This window comes from Castanea sativa, chromosome 9 (assembly GCF_040712315.1).
Source record: "Castanea sativa cultivar Marrone di Chiusa Pesio chromosome 9, ASM4071231v1".
In the NCBI taxonomy this organism is placed as follows: Eukaryota; Viridiplantae; Streptophyta; class Magnoliopsida; order Fagales; family Fagaceae; genus Castanea; species Castanea sativa.
In genome coordinates, this window is record NC_134021.1 from 20,126,602 (window position 1) to 20,138,727 (window position 12,126).

Consider the following 12,126-nt stretch of genomic DNA (forward strand, 5'->3'; position numbering starts at 1 on the left):
ATATTTATGTATATATATATATATATATATAAAATGAGAAACCATTATATATTTTAGAAATGTATGATTCAAAAAAAAATATAAGCTAATATCATGTAATTTGGAGCCTTAGGAAGCATTGGGACCTTACTAATCTATGGTGGTGCAACCAGTTTAAGTTGTAGGATTAAGAAAGCTTGAGAAGAAGAAACAATTCTGAAAAGTCTATTGGTAGCAGTGGCTTGGAGGCCCTAAATACAGTGGGTAGATTAGGTTTGGAGAGTCCTTTTGCTCATCCTTGTACTCCAACTTATTTTCATAAAGAATCAATTTCGACTTGTTGGCCTATGAAGAGATTTTTTTTTGCTAGATTTTCCTCTTCGATAACACATCTGGTATTATCTTGTGTTTGCACACTCTTTTCCCTACTACTCTTGTTTAATTGCTTTAGTCAATTATGTATGTCCATGCTTTAGTTAATAGTTGTCGAGGACGTTTTTGCGGCAATAGCCAAAAATGTGAGAACGGCCAAAATCTCCCATTAGGTTCTTTAAAAGTGATTATTTGTGGAGTATCAAGCCCAAAATTCATAACGTATAGCAAAAAAAGGCTAGTGGTGCTTTAACAAGAGACAAATCAAAATGGCAATAATAAAAATGCGTAAAAACATAACAAGTCCGAAACTTCAACCCACAGTCAGCAAAAATAGGAAATTAAGAGAGGTAATGAGGAAGAGAGGAAAGGTTCCTCTATACCCACATTTCCACCTCTGGCTTCCGAATTGTGAGAATCAATGTTGATTGAATGGGCTTTTACTCTAAAGTTTCAGCTCCAATAGCAAAATGTGGTTCCTCTTCTCCCTCCATTTTGAATCTGAATAGGTGCTTTTATATTGAGTTTGGGGGTGCTCTCAGTGACTGGTTTTTGGTCAATAGAAGATGCTTTGAACCCCAAGATATCAATCAAAGAGGTTATGGTCAGATTTGCTAAAATTGGGTAAGAGGATTGGTTGCTTTTCGCATAATTTGGGAAATGAAGTGGTCTAAATTTATGGGCTGATGTTTCCTAGACATGGGAGGTCCTTGGAGTCTGCATTTAGTTGCTGTAGCAAACAAGGCTAGCCACTCAAGGTCAACTATGTGTTTTAGGCAAAAAAAAATTGTAAAGTAAAAAAGTTAGGTCACAGTTAACTCTAGCATAAAAGCTCTTTTGGAGATGAAAATTTCGGGTACAAGACCTCCTCCATGAGCCTAAGGTGCTACCAGTGTCCCTTGCCCACTTGGTAGCACGCATAGGCTGGCTCATGCAAAAGGTCTGAATGAAATCGACCCATATCCTCCAAACGACACTTCTTCAATTTCCCCCAACAAGTCGCATGGGCTTGGATCATGCTTAAAAGAATAAAAATAATATAATACATGAATTGAGCTCACGAGGAAGTTGGGCTTGTTTGAATCGGGATTGTAGAAAATATGTCGCAAAAATAGGTATCAACAAAAGCTATAGTTAATTAATTTGCTAATCATGTAAATTATTCAATATTTGAGTTTGGCTTAAAATTAATCTAGATGTAATTAAAATTTGGGGGTTGTACTTCCACCTAGTAATCAGACTAGTGCACTTTCAAGCATCATCATCGCATGGGGTGTAAAGGAAAATCTTGAATATCTTTGGGTTCAATCAGGTAGTAAAGCTCTGTGGATTTTAAACCGTAGGCTTCCCTCCATTTTGTGGCCAATGACAAAAACTAAGAATGTAGATGACATTGCTTATCCTGGTGATGCAATTGATCGAAAAAGAAAGGAGTCCAACTTAAGACAATCAAATGGGACAGATCATAACCCCCCCCCCCCCTCCCCCCGGCCCTGGCCCTTAGTTTCTCCGCTTCTTTTCTAATTTTAGATTGAATAGAATTGAATTTACCCCTTGGTCCTTTCGAATTTTGGATCAGTGTTTGGAGTTTGGATTCAGTTCTAGAAGGACGGCAGGCGGTAACTGAGTGATACAATCTAACTGTTTGTGGTTTGACTTTATATATATTCTACACCATCCTTTTGTGTTTTCTAACACTCATCCTAAGCTAAGCAAGAATATCATAAATCATAGTTTATGGCAGTAGTTTACTATTTTTTTCATTTTCAGATAGTGACACGCAATTTGATTATATAAAGAGTATTCGAGGGTTGTTTTTCTAAGTAGAGTACCCATTCTTATTACTTCTGCTTGTAAGAATTTGCCTTTGGAATACTTGGAAGGAGAAGAAGAATATGGCAGAAGCAGAGCCAAGTTTCAAGGACCCAAGATGGTCTCTTAAGGGCGTGACTGCTCTTGTCACTGGTGGAACCAAGGGCATTGGGTTAGCTTAGCCTTAGCCAGCCATATATATCTCTCTCTAGCTGTTTTTCTACATTTCTTTCTAAATTCCAATTCTTTTTGTTCATTTGAACTATTCATCAGGTATGCCATAGTGGAAGAGCTAGCTGCACTTGGAGCGGCAGTGCATATTTGTTCCAGGAACCAAACAGAGATCAATGATAGGGTACGAGAATGGGAGAGTAAAGGGTTCAAAGTAAGTGGTTCAGTTTGTGACCTGACATCAAAAGCTCAGCTGGAGGAGCTGATTAAGACTGTGTCCTCTGTTTTTCATGGAAAGCTCAGCATCCTTGTAAGCTTAGCACCTACAAATCCCTCTTTTTCTCCTCCTCTTATTTTCCCCTTTAAGATTTTGGTTGATAATCCCTAGATTTTACTCTATATCATCGTCATTAAATTTACAATCTCCCCTTAGCAAGCAAATAATAATATTGTCCAAGAAACTTACATAAAAAGTAACAATAGTGAAAGCTCGATAGTAAAACTACTAGAGCTAATTAAGACCCCCAATTTTTAAGTTATTGCTTAATTGCTTTTAATCTACCCAACTAGATGCAGAATAAGAGTAATCAATGTGCAATTAACCGGGACTAAAAACTTAGTGCATGGACATACATCATTGACGATTAAGTATAAAATACAAGGAATAAGCAAATAGAGAAGCAAGCACAAAATAACACTGAGATGTGTTATCGAAGAGGAAAACCTAAGTGCTGGGTGTAAAAACCTCTTCCTGACCCTCCAAGCCAAATCGATCCACTAGTAAATAAGTTGAAGTACAAGGATTACAATGTAGACTCTCCAAGCCTAGACTACCCTTTGTACTTAGAACCTTCGAGTCCCAGCCACCAATGGGCTTCATCGAGCCTTGTCTTCACTAGCTTTTTGGATCCCACAATTATCACCAATTGCATCCACCATTAAATGGCATGACCCAATGCTTCCCAAGAGCTCCAAATCAACTCACGACACTCAAAATGAGTATGGTTTGTGTTTGGGCTAAGAACCTCGCAAGCAAGGATATAAAATTAAAGAGGAAAGAGTGTAAGGAAAATTAAGAGAAATGTGTAAAGGATTGTTGGTTAGTAATCTCTAATTCTCAAATGGATTTCTAGTTTTCTCTTTGAAACTCTCCTTACGTGAGTAATGTGGGCTTTTATAGTATGGGTAAAGAAATGAGGAAAGACACACAAAACAGGCTGGCAATGCATCTTATGAGTTAGGTCGCGAGTTGGCCAAGTCGCCAGCCACTCGCAAGATGCCGTTTGACATTGAGACCATTGAACTTCCACATATGCTCCTCACGTGACCTTTCGCAGGTTGCACCAGTCACGAAATAATCTGTATTCACAGTTCTTCACCAAATTCTCACATTGAACCTGAGAGTTCGTTTAGACCCCTTTAATAGATTGTTTAACCTAATTTATTAATCAAGTGATTACTTAGATTAATTTTCTAATCTAGGTTAAACACAAATAAATCATATCATGCAAAGATGTGGAAAAGTAAATAACACCACGATATGATTACTCAGGAAAACCAATGAAACTAACCGTTTTAAGGTAAAAACCAGGGGAGGATTTGACCTAGCTATCCTCAAGGCAAACCAAATCCACTATAAGGGAATCAAATTTTTTACAAAAGATTTAACCCTCAATCTAATACTACCTCCAATAGTAACTTACTGACATGACCACGTGCAAGCTCCGAATCCACGGACTCCTTCTCTTCTTGAATTTACAGCAACACAAGCCACCTTGCTTGTGACTATGAGACTCCACTCAAAAGTTTCAGATCACCTTTACTTGTTGATCTTGATGTAGCAACTAGTTCTACCAATCCTTGATTGTAGTTTTAGCTCTAGTAGATTCTTGTGTAATTAAAAGGTACAGAACCTCTCAAATCTCACAAAGAATAACATACAAGTCTTCTTCAGCACCTCCAAAACGTGAGTAGGGTTTCCTTTTTATATGTGGAGAAGTTTAAGTGAAACCCTAAACATTTTCGCGAACTTAGGCCTGTTTAAAATTCTGTAGAAAACCTATGCCTGTGATTTTATATCAGTTAAGCCTAATTCTCAATCCGTTGAGAAAGGCAAATCCTCACTTTTCTTTTTTGCAAATAGCTAGACTTAAAACTTGAAACACCCTTATTTAAGCATTGCCTAAACACCTAGACTAGACATGTTTTGATCTCGGTTTGCCAACACAATACAATAATGATTCTAAATATTTAATTCTTAAATCTTTAAAACCTAACAGAACCCATTACATTGAATCCCACAAAAATACAAGAAAATGATTGAAGAGTTGAAACCAAATTTGACATAGAATTAATGCCAACAAACAAAATTGAAAATCACAACTTTACAAGGAGAAAATGTATAGTTAGAGATTTACGATGATATCCTTCTTATTATAGCCTAAATAGATCAGATTTTTTTTTTTTTTGGTAATTTGATAGTTACAACGGGAAGGAGGATTTGAATTATATATGTCATAGACATAACAAAAAATGCCAAGTAGTTGAGAATTAGACAAGATTGATAGCATTACTCAAATTGATATTCTTCTAATTAGGACCAATTATTACCTTGGTCAGCACCTAAATATGTTTCAACCTTAACTTCGTTTAGGTTGCGGTGCTTAATCAATAGAAAAATCCCTTTTGAAAGTCAACAACAATATTTTTTAATAAAAAAAATTGAATATCGAAAAATATTTTTGGCTTTTCAAGGTTTAAATAAAAACATTTTATCATTTGTTCTACCACACAATCTTTTCCATTTTATTTTATTTTTTTATAGAATATACGGCACACAATCTTCTCCATTTTATATGAAATGTAAAAACAAAATTTTCCTCTAAATCGGTATAAAAAAAATTTCATTCAATCCATTACGTAGTACTTTATAAAACTATTTATATGTATTATTAATTTAAACAAGTTACATCAATTATGAAATAAGTAATAAACTCTATTCCCCTAGGCCTGGGCCCAGCAAGTAGAATGTCACTATGGTCATTCCCAGGTGAAAGAAGCCAAATCAAGTCACTCCACTACCCATTTTTTCTCTTAGCAAAAAAATAAAATAGTTCATATAAATGATTCATAGAATAATAGAGGGATGCAAATTCGGTAAGATGAGTCAAATTAATCCTAGCAGGATTCTCCCCACGCAAAGAAAAATATGAACTTATGCATTGAAGTCTGGCATGCCTAATCAGTATAATTTGGAAATAGAAAATTAGTACAACTAAACATTTTATGGATTAGATCGCACATTCTTGTACTACACTCTTACTTGTACTGCACTTACTTGTACTGCACTCATATGCCTCCTATATAAAGGCACTCATGTATATTGTTTCAGTAAGAAATACAATACAATCATTCAGTATTTTTAACATGGTATCAGAGCCACTGCTCTGACCATTTCTTAGCATTTTTATCTTTATTGGTGTAATTCCATCCTCAATAACGCTTCCGCCATCACAGCAACTGCCACAACCTTTTGCCGTTGAACCTCCGACGTCTTCCAGACATCGTCTTTAGGTTCCGAACCTATAGCAGCCGCGGTTGAGGAGTTCCACATTGAAAAGACCTCTGCATCCTTCCGTACCGCCGCCATTATTGCTCCAATCAACTTCCTGAAGGTACCACTGTGATCGTCTTCCATCGATCTACACGCTCGTGGAAACCTTGAAACCATCGGAGACCGCACGCGCCGCTCTAAGAATCTGTGCTGCAGTTCACGCGCCCCACGCGCCGTCATCACGCCAGGCTGACGTCATCTTACTGACGTCATCAATACACGTCAGCCCCAGCTTACTCAGCATCCCAGTCACCTACTGACGCCACCACCACGTCATCTTGTTGACGTCACTACCGTTGACCGACAGTTGACCGTTGACTTTTTAGAGTTGACTTTTGCAGTCCAGGTTCTCCTTACTCAGTTTTTCGCGTAGATTTCATTTTTATAGTCTGTTTTTGTATATTGTGTCTCTAAATGGATAAAAAAGATATTTTTCTTCCTCGCCCCATCAATACTGTATTGGAGGGGAATAAGAATTACTTATCTTGGTCTCAAGCTATGCGCAGTTTTCTTAAGGGTCGCATGCTCTGGCATTATTGTACTGGTGCAATCACTATTCTTGTGAAGGGGCAAGTGAAGAAGATACTACCTTCCTCAGTCGCATGATTGAATGGGATAGTCACAATCACATGATCCTCACATAAATTCGAAACACTTCCATTCCCTCCATCTCTAATCTGTTGGGCAGCTTTGATGATCAAAATCAGCGCGGGATATGTTGGCCAAAAGATACTCCACTACTCACCGATCCATAAAATATCAGTTAGTGGTTGAATTGCATCAATTCAGGCAAGAACCAGGGCAATTGATCAATGACTACTATGATCAGTTTCTCTTCATTTGGGACCAAATTGACCTTTCGGATCCAATCTGGGCATGCTCAAAAGATGCTCAACAATATGCTGCTATTAGAGATGAATTTCGCCTCTATGAGTTCCTGATGTCACTTCACAAGGACTATGAGCCCATTCGAGGCCAGCTTCTTAATTGCAGTCCTCCTCCCTCTCTTAATACTGCTGTGAACGAGTTAGTAAAAGAAGAAGCTCGCCTTGCAACTCTTCAAGCCCAGAATAAGTTTAATGTTCTGGCTCTTACTCCTTCTGCTCCACCCATAGAGCAACCTCAGCGATCAGGTAATCCCTTTGGCTCTAGCCACTGTCGTAAGCAGAACAACAAAAAGATCTGTAACTATTGCAAGCATGCTGGCCACACTATTGAGACTTGTTACTGCCGCAACAAATCTACTGCTGTAGTTGCTAATACTGAGTCTACTCCGCCAATGCCTCCCATTTCAGCTGAGTACCAGTCTTCTGGATCCACTATCAACCTCTCACCCATTGAACTATAGGAGATCATAGCTCAGGCTGTTCGTATGGCTGGTAATGCATATCTTTCCTCTGCTCTCTCAATTTTACCCGGTAAGTCTCAAACTTGGTTTTTTGATTTTGCCTGTTGCAATCACATGATACCTCACTCGTCCTTATTCTCCAAACTTGACCCTACACCACATCCTTTAAATATTCATATAGCTGATGGTTCCACCATGCATGGGAATAGTCTAGGTTTTGTTTCGACCTCCAACATCTCTGTTCTTGGAGTCTTCTATGTACCTGACCTATCCTATAATTTGTGTTCTGTGGGACAATTAGCTGATGGGTCCATTGAGCGCTATAAGGCTCGTCATGTTGCAAAAGGTTTTACACAGGAGTATGAGATTGATTATGAAGAGACCTTTGCTCTAGTTGCTCGCATCTCATCTGTTCATGCCCTCTTGGCTGTTGCCACTGCTAAAAAATAGGATCTTTTTCAGATGGATGTTAAAAATGCCTTCCTTAATGGGGATTTGAGTGAAGAAGTTTATATGCAACCTCCTCTAGGTCTCTCTGTTGAATCAAACAAGGTTTGTCGCCTTCGACGTGCATTGTATGGTCTTAAACAAGCTCCACGAGCTTGGTTTGCAAAATTCAGCTCTACCATCTTTCGCTTTGGTTACACTGTCAATCCTTATAATGCTGCCTTATTTCTTCGTCGCACTGATAAAGGCACTATTTTACTTCTCCTCTATGTGGATGATATGATCATAACTAATAATGACCTTAGTGGCATACAAGAACTCAAGGAGTATGAGATTGATTATGAAGAGACCTTTGCTCTAGTTGCTCGCATCTCATCTGTTTGTGCCTTCTTGGCTGTTGTCACTGCTAAAAAATGGGATCTTTTTTCAGATGGATGTTAAAAATGCCTTCCTTAATGGGGATTTGAGTGAAGAAGTTTATATGCAACCTCCTCTAGGTCTCTCTGTTAAATCAAACAAGGTTTTTCGCCTTCGACGTGCATTGTATGGTCTCAAACAAGTTTCACGAGCTTAGTTTGAAAAGTTCAGCTCTACCATATTTCGCTTTGGTTACACTGCCAATCCTTATGATGCTGCCTTATTTCTTCGTCGCACTGACAAATGCACCGTTTTACTTCTCCTCTATGTGGATGATATGATCATAACTGGTGATGACCTTAATGGCATACAAGAACTCAAGTATTTTCTCAGTCAGCAATTTGAGATGAAAGATCTTGGACACCTTAGCTATTTCTTGGGTCGGAAATCACTCATTCCACAAATGGTCTTTATATTACTCAAGCCAAGTATGCTTCTGACCTTTTGTCTCGAGCTGGACTCATTGATAGCAAGACTTTTGACACTCTAGTTGAGCTTAATGCGCATCTGACTCCCTCGGGGGGGGGGGGGAACTATTATCTAATCCTTCTCTTTACAGACGTTTGGTTGGCAGCCTAGTTTATCTCACAGTTACTCGTCCAGACATTTCCTATGTTGTTCATCAGGTCAGCCAGTATTTGTCTACTCCACGATCGACTCACTATGCTGTTGTTCTGCGCATTCTTCGATACTTGAAGGGCACTCTCTTTCATAGCCTTTTCTATTCAGCTCAGTCTCCTCTTGTACTTCGTGCATTCTCTGATGCTGATTGGGCAGGAGATCCCACTGATCGCAGGTCCACCACTGGCTATTGCTTTCTCTTTGGCTCTTCCTTGATTTCCTAGCGAAGTAAGAGACAAACCTTTGTGGCCCGCTCCAATACTGAAGTAGAATATCATGCTCTTGCTGATACCACATCTGAGCTTCTTTGGCTACGATGGCTTCTTAAGGATTTAGGTGTGTCTACATCCTCTGCTACTCCTCTTTATTGTGATAATCAGAGTGTCATTCATATTGCTCACAATGATGTCTTCCATGAACGGACTAAACATATTGAGATTGATTGTCATTTTATCCATTATCATCTTGTCCATGGTGCTCTCAAGCTCTTCTCCGTCTCCTCCAAAGATCAACTTGCAGACATCTTCACCAAGTCACATCCTAAGGGACACCTTCGTGATTTAGTTGATAACCTCAAGTTGGTCTCACATCCAACTTGAGGTTGAGGGGGTTGTTAACATGTATAGTATTGTGGGCTTTAGGCCCAACTAAATTACTTGTATAGCACACATTCTTATACTACACTCTTACTTGTACTGCACTCATATTTACTTGTACTGTACTCATATGCCTTCTATATAAAGGCACTCATGTATATTGTTTCATTAAGAAATACAATACAATCATTCAGTATTTCTAACAGTTGGAAGACGTAGTACAAAACTACAATATTTTCCATTCTGATATGTTTCTACTAGACTTGGAGCGGCAACTGCAATTTTAAGCTCCTGGATTACCAGTTACAATTTCTTCTTTTATCTTTCATTTATATCAAAATTAGATTGCTCTATGTTTCTCTGCTCTTCTAAAGCTGATTTTTTCTGCTTATTTAGGTAAACAATGCTTATCCATGATCAAAGGAGATATAAAATATACTGAAGAAGATTACTCGACTATAATGAAAACAAATGTTGAGGCTCCCTACAATCTTTCTCAACTTTCACCCTCCCTTTTGAAGGAATCAGGAGCTGGAAATATTGTATTCATATCCTCTGTCGCTGGAGTGATAGCTCTACCTAAACTTTCTAATTATGTAGCATCCAAAGGCACGTTTTTTGTCACTAAAATAATATATTCTTGCTATCAATAACTATACTAATTTTTCTAACCTCATTGATTTTCAGGAGCAATCAACCAAATAACAAAGAACTTCGCATGTGAATGGGCAAAGGACAATATTCGTGTAAACACTGCCATGGGGTGTCAATACCAACCAAAATCCAGCAGTAAGATCTTCTATCCTTGCGTCCCGATATGAATTTCTTACTTGTGTTTCATGTTAATATTTTGGGGTGACTACCCAAAATGGAAAAGTTTACACAGTTCCTCCTAGTCCTATAGTTTGTCATTTTTTGAAATATATACTAATTAAGTATTACGAATTACTACAATATTAATCATATTTCAAACACCATTTGCCTCAGGATTATCCTCATGCTAAGGATCTTACCAAGCTCATCGTGCGGACTCCTTTAGGTCCTCTTGCAGAGCCTAATGAGATTTCATCCGTGGTGGCATTTCTTTGCCTTCCTACAGATTCATATATCACTGGGCAAGTAATTTTTGTCGATGGGGGATACACAGTGACTGGTTTCTAGCCAACTCATACATGAGTTTTCATAATCATCTATTATGCAAATCCATCAAGTTTGTTTTCAGCTTTACATATAAAAATAAGCTTCTCATAAAAGTACAATGAGAAATCATGAGGAAAATCTTCCTCTGAAGTGATGTTTTATGTTGTAGGATCAAACTTTAACTAATTTGTGGTAAATGACGTACACCTTTTAGTTCCTTTATATTTGGGAAATGATCTTTGTAGTGCTGGTTGTTGATGGCGCACCTTATGCTGTTAGTTTCCATTGTCTTGGTTTGTCTACGAGCAGTGGGTTCATGTTTAGTTGTTTATATCATGTTAAGCAGCATGGGGCAAATACGGCATGCCCAAAACCTAAGAAAATAAGCACTTACATGGAAATATTAGAGAATTGAGGTAGCAAACACTAAAGGCCCGTTTGGATTGAGGGGAGAAGGAGGGGGAGTGGAGGCGAGTAGAGTTGACTGAAAATAAGGTCAAATTAACCCTACTTTTCTCTACTCCCCCTCCCTTCCCCTCAATCCAAACAGATCATAACATTCCCAATTCATAGCCTAATTACACTAACAAATTAATTAAATAAATCAAATCCCTAAAAAAAACACTCAAACGCCTTTACAACGTAGTCATGCCTATCTCCACAACCCGATTCAACAAGTTCTTCATGATTCAACCTTTTCTATGAATCCCAGTGGTGGCCATCACTCAAAAATTCGATATCTTAATTAGAAATACTAGCACCCATGTTTTCAACCTCCATCTCTCCTTTCCCCTTTCTCTAAGCACTCCTCCTTCATAACTGCCAACAATGTTTATGGTATCTTTGGGTTCGATCCCATAACTCCCTCTATTCCCCTCCCCAAAACATTGATCATCACTCACACTTATCACGGATCCCCCACTTTAACTATTGGTATATATCAATCGTCAAACTTTAAAACCGAGCAATGTCCCCCTTTAAGTATTCAAAAATTAGCAAATTACCCCATGTCATTAAAAAATGTTAAATTTAGCGAAATTTTAATAACTACAAGGGGTAATTTTCAATTATGTAATTTTTCATTTCCCCATAAAATTTTTTAAAAATAATTTCTAAACCAATATTCTTAGAGTGTCCATTAACTTTTCCCATAATAAAAAACTAAAAGTGACAATAATATGCCCACCATATGTTTTACACTAGAGAAAACATCGAACAAAAGGAAAGTTCTTCATCTTCAGAAACTTCCAACAAACTTGTGACTTAAAAAAAAAAAACATCCATCTTTGTGGTCTTGATGACTTCACAAGCACTAGCTCATATCTCTCAAGTCTCTCTTTCAATGCACAAATCCCAGATACTATCTCCAGTGCCAATTCGGCTTCCAAGTTCGGTTTACAATGGAGATTCATGGAAGGATTTTTGTGGTGGTGGTTGATGATTCCCTATGGCCATTTCAAGTTGAATCAAGTTTCATATATTGTCAATTTTATTTTGTAGTTTGAATGTGCTTAAGATTTTGGTCTTGGACTCCTAGATTTGATTTTATTTGTTCTTCTAGCCTTCCATTTATAATGGTTTGAGATATTATTGATTACATCAGGAAGTCA

The 12,126-nt window shown here is 37.9% G+C and overlaps 1 pseudogene; it reads left to right on the top strand.

Annotated features, from left to right (window-relative positions):
* The first annotated feature begins 2,185 nt into the window (after positions 1–2,185).
* Positions 2,186–10,537, top strand: LOC142609357 (tropinone reductase homolog; annotated as a pseudogene).
* The last annotated feature ends 1,589 nt before the right edge of the window (positions 10,538–12,126 follow it).